The sequence below is a fragment of the Festucalex cinctus genome, chromosome 15 (genome assembly GCF_051991245.1).
Source record: "Festucalex cinctus isolate MCC-2025b chromosome 15, RoL_Fcin_1.0, whole genome shotgun sequence".
NCBI classification, from domain to species: Eukaryota; Metazoa; Chordata; class Actinopteri; order Syngnathiformes; family Syngnathidae; genus Festucalex; species Festucalex cinctus.
The window spans coordinates 11,047,207-11,055,858 of NC_135425.1; positions in this window are offsets into that span (position 1 = coordinate 11,047,207).

Here is an 8,652-nt window from a genome sequence, read left to right on the forward strand (position 1 = left end):
TTCCATTACACCACTTGGCATAATTGCATTAGCTGACATGTATTTGTGTCTGGCATCGTTCTATGGTCGTAGGTGTGAATCTTTTGGTACGGAATGTAAACTAGGGTGAGCCGGGAATGTGTGAATCACTCTTTTCTCACAGCTATAGTATCAAAATAAATGCCAAATAATTCCTACATCTCATACATTATTGTTTCTATCTGCGTCCTCTTAGGAAGACATAATCCGTCAACTGTAAATGGCATCTCGCCCAAAGTCAGCTGGGCTATAGACTTCAATTCACCGGCGCAATGCTAGCATTAATTCCGTCCTTTCATACCCTCACCTGTGGTTTATCCAATAGTTGTTTGTCTTTACAAGTTTCATAACACTATGATGTTACATAACTGACTACTACAGCGGGCGTGTGTGTCTTTACTTTGAGACACAAAGAAGCACAAAAACTTTCCAGTCAAGGTGCCAGAGATTTTACTGTGGTGAGATGAGAGAGGGAGCTAAATATACTCTCTAAATGTCTGGATCTGGGAATCGTAAGCAGAAGAAGACGGACTGCCACATTCTATGCTCTATGTCTGCCCCCCTATGTCTGCATGTGCATGTTTCTGCACTCATTTTAATTAACTTTATTTTTTTTTATTTTTTTTTACAGCACGCAAGAAATAATGAGTATTTTTCGCTCAATATGTGTCACCATTATCTACTTTTAAAAGCCATTACTCCGAAGTCTTTGTCATGACCAAGGTTACTGTATGTTACTTGACAATTACTGAGATACTGTTCGAAATGATATCTTGTGTGGACACCCTGCAATACCTAAACTTTACCACTGCATGTCGCCATTGTTCACATTGATACAGTTGTATTTAATGGCCTTTTTATTTTTTTTATACATAAAGTTGTACTCTGTTGTATCTGAACTGTCACACTAGAGGGCAGCATCATTCCTCAAGTGCAAGTCAGGAGTATGGATAAGAGTAAGGTACATTAACATTTTTTCATTATTAAAAATTTCAATGGATGCTAAACAATTATTATTATTATTATTATTATTATTATTATTATTATTATTATCTGCGATTGGCTGGCTGGCAACCTGTCTGGAGTGTACCCCGCCTACTGCCCAAAGTCAGCCGAGATAGGCTCCAGCACCCCCCACGACCCTTGTGGAGGAATAAGCGGTCAAGAAAATGGATGGATGGATGATGATGATGATGATGATGATGTTTGTGGTGATGGGGTGATAGTATCGATCAGCACTTAATAATAATAATAATAATAATAATAATAATAATAATAATAATAATTAGCATGATTAGTGGTTGTATTTAATTTCATTTTATTACACATTAGTGCTGTCAAAGTTAAAGTGTTGACTCATTGATTAATCACAAAAAAAATCTCATTAACACAGATTAATTGCACTATTAATTTTGACCACAGATGATCCTTTAGCTTGACAGTGGCCGGTTATGTTAAAGTTAGTAGGTTGGTAGGTTGTGTTTGAGCAATAAACATAACTACATGCTTTAAAGTAAAGCATTTAATAAATGTGTATAACAATCAGAATATTTGTTCATGATGATTCATCCGTCCATCCATCCATTTTCTTGACCGCTTATTCCTCACAGGGGTCGCGGGGGGTGCTGGCGCCTATCTCAGCTGGCTCTGGGCAGTAGGCAGGGGACACCCTGGACTGGTTGCCATGATGATTCATAATTGTTTTAAAAAACACATTTAATTAATTTATTGGTATATGTTTAGAAGTCATTATCAGTCACATAACTGGGTAAAATAAGCAAAAAACATGATTTTAACTGAATACAATAAATTGTACAGAGGTCTAAAAATCAGAATGAAAAAAAGAGCATACAAGGAAGGCATGAGTCAGAGAGTCCGCTCATTGTCGCTGTTGTGGTTTGACATGTTTCCTGTGACTGCTAAAAATGGTGCAGCGTGTGTTGATCTCTGTGAGACTGTGAGAAGCGTGGGTTGAACCAACGGTTCATGTTGGACACGCTTTCTGACACTACAGGGGAAACAATAACATCCCCTTTGACAAAATATACATTTGTTTTTTCCATAGCCAAATCAAAAGAAATGTGAAAATGTAAAACTCATTTTGTGCTAAAATGCTAATGGGTGGGCAACAGAAACAAAGGTTCTAAACCAAGATGTTGATGTCAAAGGACTTTCAGCATAACACTTATTACATACTATAAAATGATGCATGATGCACAAAGCAACAAACAAAAGGGAAGTGATCAAGTTGGATCAAGTTTTGTTTCAACATTTATGAATGTGGCCTTGACTCTTTGGCTTAGTCAAGCAAAAAGTACAAGTATGTGCCTGCAAAGAGTCAAAATGGTGGAATCGAGTTAAAACACCAAATTATTTGTTATTAAATTTGAACTTCAGCACACCTGGGTATTTTTATACACGTTTAGGAATATTATTGATTTAACAATCCAAAAATGTCTGAGCCCTCCACAAATCTTCCATTAGAACACAAACCTCTGTTCTGTAGCGACAATTGTGTTTGACATTTATTCTTTGTACACAGGAAGTTGTCAGTTCTGAGGTTATTTTAGTTTTGCTGTTCTATGTTAAGGAAACTAACTGCATAATTTTGCCTCCCGCTGCACCCACACAAATGACCATTTGACAGAAACGTCTTGGCAGAATGTTTTTAAAGTGGAAGTCAAGTCAAACATTTTCTTTACAATTAACTGTATTTTTTATGTCTTTTAAAGAAATCTAAATAAATAAAGTATTTCTATATTTTACTTAACATCAATAAAAATATATAGAGAGACAATGTTTTTAACCTGACATATTTACTTTAGTTATTTATATTATAATAGCAAAACTCTGCATTTATAATGTACGTTAAATACTGTACAGTAAAACAATTCAATTTGGGGACCTCTTGCTGTCAGACAATCTGGTGAGACTTTCACTTTATTTTTGAATGCATGCTGTGCTGCCCAGGACACATTTTTTGTCTACATTTTTTGAATTTATTCAATGCAATGTTGTTGTTGTTTTAAAGCTAGATAACGCTTTAACAACAGCACAGAGTGTGCAACCATCCTTAGTATTTTTGTCTTTAGTTGTCACCAATGCAAACCAAGTGATAGTATTTCCATCTTGAAAATGTGAACCTCTTCGTCCACCATTGTTGTTTATGTAGTATGACATTGACGCGAGTTGTCAATGCACTGAAAATATGACACTAATACGACACCCCTACACATGAATGTGAAGTTGAAAGTTCTCGCAATGCCTCAATTAAAGCTACAAACACCAGAGTTCCTCCTTCTTACGTGTGCCATGACGTCGCTCTTTCGTGACTAGATTCACTAGAGTGAATAATAGTGTCACGGAGAAAGGTGTCCTTCTGTCTTCTATTAATCACCAAGTATTTGTTTTTTTGCATGAACATAATATGTGTGTGAGAGACCGCCTTGGTTCAAAAGTACTGCTTGTGCTGTTTCTTTAGAATCTTGTCAAATGTTGCTCACTGCTGCAACCCAGTGTCAATTAATGGGAATTGTTTTGTGGTGAAAGTTGTTTCCCAGCTAGAATTCTGGTGTCTATATATAGTAATATTATGTGAGTTTAATGAGTAAATTTAATCTGATTATTTAGCTGGGGAAAGTTATATTAGATTACCGTAGTTTTTACTGGAACACATGCGCAATTTGGTGTAACACATTACAGGCATAACTGTTGATAGCACACAAATGAGGTTGGGAATAACCAGACTTTACATTGAGAAGGTAACTATGCAAGCCTTAAAGTTGTAAGGTTTAAATAAGTAGAGGATACAGTTGTGTGTTACAGGTGTGATGGTTTAAAATGATGTAGTCCTGCCATGGTACCATTGGTAAATAGAATACATTTTATTGCAGCCACCCACGATTGAGATATAACTTAGATTCCAACTAAGTGGAAATAATAAATAAACAAATATGATAAGATGTTCCAAGCATTAAAAACAAAAAACAAAAAATACTCTAATACAGTTCTTCTGAGGTAGTATTTGTACCTTGAAAGTAGATCTTTTTGCGAAAGGAATTTCACTTGGAATTTTTTATTATTTTGTAAGGCCAAAATAATAATCATGTTGAATGAAGTATTAATGGGAGATGTGAAATGAGAGTGTGCTAAAATATACTGAAGCAGTTTCAGTATCACTCTGTTCTCCCAAGTGGAGAGTAGCTTTTCACACTAATAAATAAAGATGACTAGACTTGAAACCGCCTACCTCCAAGAGTCGCACATTCACCTACACACCTTAGCCCATTTTTCTGCTGAGACACGCAGTATGCTAATCATTAACTCCCACCTACCAGTCCATCAAACAACTGCGACACGTTTCAGAGTGTAAGGAAGTGGTGAATATTAACAACTATATTGCCGTTACGGTTTACGGCTAGCTGGGAACTGGTTTCAACTTTGACCACAGTCCCACTAGGTAGTCTATCGGTCAAAAACAAACAAACAAACATGTAAATATTTTAAAAGTAAATAAATAATTGTGCAATAATTAGCAACATAACGTTTGGGATGATGGTGTAGGTTGGTTTTCAAAACAAATAATTCAGTTAACTTTAAATAAAAGCAGAAAATGACAAAAAATCATAATGGTTCTTGCATGTATGCTACTTTTTAAATATATCTTAAAATCCCAAATACCTATAAGGGTACACGTACCCCGATTTCAGAACCCCGTTGTAGGGAACCAGCGTAATTGTTTCAGTAGTGTATAATAAATTAACCCAGTTTGCAAAGACTGTTATGCCAGACTGCAATGTTGAATGAATGAAACTGTAATAAATCCCCAGACCAAAGATTGGGTGTATTTCACAAAGCAGGTTTAATGAGATACCTGGACAAAGGAAATCCTAAAAAGTAGAAAGCTCCGTTTTCCGTTTCAGAAAGGGAGGTAACTGAAACCAGAGGATAAGCGGGAACTCCAGCCCGTTTCATAAAAAGAGATCATTTAAGCTCTCAATGAATTACCGTAGTAACATGGTCCATCAACCTAACCTGGTCGGTAGCAGGTTTTCCACAATGAACCTCGAGTTTTTCCCTGTAGCCACCTCCTTTCAGCCACACGCAACAATTTATTTCCTCATTCATTCAGTCCGCTGCGGCGACTTTTTGCGTAAATACGCCTGTAGTCTATCTACCATGATCTCCCAGTCAGAGGGCGGACACTCTACTACTAGTCCACTGAGCTGGTGTAGTTTATTTGACAAAAAAATAATAAAATGTATAGCCCATCAAAGCTGCAAAAAGCCTTGGCCAGCAGGGTATACTCAATTATATTTATTAATGTTGAACACAGTCATAAGCAACATATAACCTAGAGACGAAGTGAGAATGGAGAGAGAAGAGGAGAAAAAAGATGGAGAAGGTAGAATATCCCATTTATAATATCCCATGGGTAGTCTTTCGAAAGATGTCAGACAACAACAACAACAAAAACAGATTGCCTAACAAGCAAATGAGCCCGGACAAACACACGTGGTAACGAGCCTACACAAGCTGAGCTGTAATTTAAAAAAATAAAATGAAAGACTGCTTTTTGAAACCAGTGTTGACCCTCAAACTACCAAATTCAAAACACTCACTCAAAGCCCAACAATAAAATACTGCCTTAAATGGCTAAAGAACAACACATTTTGCTTTTTTTTTTTTTTAGTACGCTCAGTCACACATACATACAAACATGGTCTCCCGGGTGGGCAAGCAAACCCACGTCACCTACATTTAAGGCACGCGACGGTAACCACTACCACCCAGAGCCCGTGTACAACGCCATGGTGGTATTGATGTGCTGTCCTTTTCAATTCGCATGTGCAAGTCCATTTGACTCAAACTAAATATATTACCTGGAGGGCATGAAGAGAAAGAAATTGGAAAGAAATCCAAAACTTTATTTTGGGTCCTTTGGACATATTTTTTTAGTTCCATCCAAATCATAATTGATGTCTGTCAATGCAAAATAAATGTTTTTCACAATCAAATCAGTACCTGTATCCTGTTTTGAATGGATTACTTTCAAATTATTATTCATGTTTACCTCACAATAAATACATTTTATATTACAAACTACTTCTAATTCAAAAAAAGAATATTAATTGAAGAAGCTAAGCTAACTGTTAATGTGCCTGCTAACAACATGTGGATGGAAAACTGCCATTACAAACGCTTATATGGATGTGTTGTGTACCATTTGACAACGACAAAAGCCAAATTGCAAATAAACATCAGAAAAGTATCATAATGTTGAGGCTCAAATGAGTGCAGCATGCTGTATGTGTGAGTGCAAGCCAGCAGTGGGTATACGGGAAGGGAGGGTTTATAGTGCCAAAGAACGGCACGAGAAAATAACTGGCAATGGGTGAGCGTGCCCTCAGTTCCTCTTCCAAAGCCACAATCTTATTTGTTTTCACTCAGTCTGCCTGGACTTCTATGCTTGAAAGCCACCCGTTAAGTTCCACCTGAAGTGTTGATTTTCATTTGGACTGTGTTTGGTTAAGGTTGTGTGTGGTTTTTGCCTGTATATGCTGCTCATTGTCCGTTTCACATTTCCTTGTGTGTTTCTACGGTTTTCGCTGCAATTGTGTGTGAGAGTCATATAGCCAAATGCTGCAGCGTTTACACAAGCTGAAGTTTTCAACGACTAATCACTGTAGATTCCATTTTAATTCTTTGCCAGATTCTCTCTGTTTTTGTCATTGAATGCATCATCACCACCACCGGGTGTAACGACTGGTCGAAGCCAAAGAATGGACCGGGTTAGGGTTAGAGGTTAAGGCCGCTTCTCAATATGAAGAATGTCGAGTACGGCATCGCGAGCTCTCTTAAGTACAGTCTTCCTAAGAACGTATTCAAGAACGTTCTTCCAACGCGAGTCTCTTTGTCATTGGAACAGCTGTGTATGCTGACCTACTTCCGCAATAGCAGCACAAACTGTATGTTGGGATAGTTTCCTAGCCGAGCCTTCACAAGCATCCAACCGATGCATCCTCGGTTTAAGCCATGTGTTCCCCAACCAGGGGCACGCATACCGCTACATGAGCACATTTCAGGGGGTACGCGAAAACATTTAATGATCTGGTTCAAATATTAATAATGTGACACAGCCACGCAAAATGACAACAGACGCTAGTCAGCTCCACTCTCATTCGTATTGCTGAGATAAGCCTCTTTGAAGTTAATTGCTTCCAATTAAGTTTTTTCCCCCTTTTTGGCAAGCAAAAAGGGGAAAAGGATTTATTTATTTATTTATTTATTTTTAAGTTTTGTTTAAAAAATGGATCAGAGAATTAAGGCATGAATTAATAAATAAAATAAATTGTGTTCAGTGGGAAAAGAATGCTGTTTTTTATTTACCCAAAAATAAAAATAAAAAATAAAAGTGATTTTTGACCTGTAACATATTTCTGCTTGAGAGCCGTCGTCTTATTTTTAGATCAGACGAATGCCTCTGGCCATCCTTTCAGGTTTTGTCTTGAAAACAATCATGAGAAGTGACACAATGCTCAAGACAGGATCTTGGGCAAAAACACATTGTCTATGAGAGGTGCTCAAAGTTCTTTACGCTGTAACTTTTTTCAAGGAAAATTGGTATCTGGGTGAAATAATCACTTGCACTTCCAGTTCTGAAGTAAGTTGTGAGGAATTGAAGACTTGAACAATTACATACATTGTATGACAATGCAATTGAACAGTCCAAGTTGTGCAGATTTGCTGATGTTTTCCGTACTTTTCATTAGCTACAATTGACGAAAAATGTAGTTCATTTCAGCAATTTTGATGTTTTTAATTTAAAATGTTAATGATAAAAAATAAAAATAAAAACTGAAAAAACAAACTTGAAGCTCCTATTATGGTCATTAAGTGGCCTCTTATCCAGCACTGGTGGTTCTTAATAAATGTACCTCTGACAAAATACCGGTAAGTATAGCAAAGTCTAAAACTACCGTATTTTCCGCACTATAAGGCGCACCGCATTATAAGGCACACCTTCAATGAATGACATATTTTAAAACTTTTTCCATATATAAGCGCTACAGTAGAGGCTGGGGTTACGTTATGCATCCATTAGATGGTGCTGCGCTAAAGGGAATGTCAACAAAACAGTCAGATAGGTCAGTCAAACTTTATTAATAGATTACAAACCAGCTTTTTGACAACTCCATTCACTCCCAAAATGAATAAACAGCTGTTTTATTATTTTCTCTCAGGTAAAGTATTAGTATTAGCTAGCGAGATGGCGGGATCTTCAGCGCATGCGCATCACCGATCGTGTAGGGCCACGATAGCGTCTTGACAGCGAGACTTGTTGCGGCTCAATATTGATCCATATATAAGGCGCACTGGAGGTTTTATAAGGCGCATGGTCAGCTTTTGAAAAAATTGAAGGCTTTTAGGTGCGCCTTATAGCGCGGAAAATACGGTAATCACTTCTAATCTAAAACCACTTTTCAAATTTGATGTGCAGGGTTATTCAACTTTCAGCTCTTAGCGTGTCTGTTTATGACATAATTAGTGACCAGATGTTTGAGGGAGTTATCTAAAGGGGAAGTAAGTTCAGAATTTGACTGCTGTCAAACCAGCATACTTGTAGTAAGGATT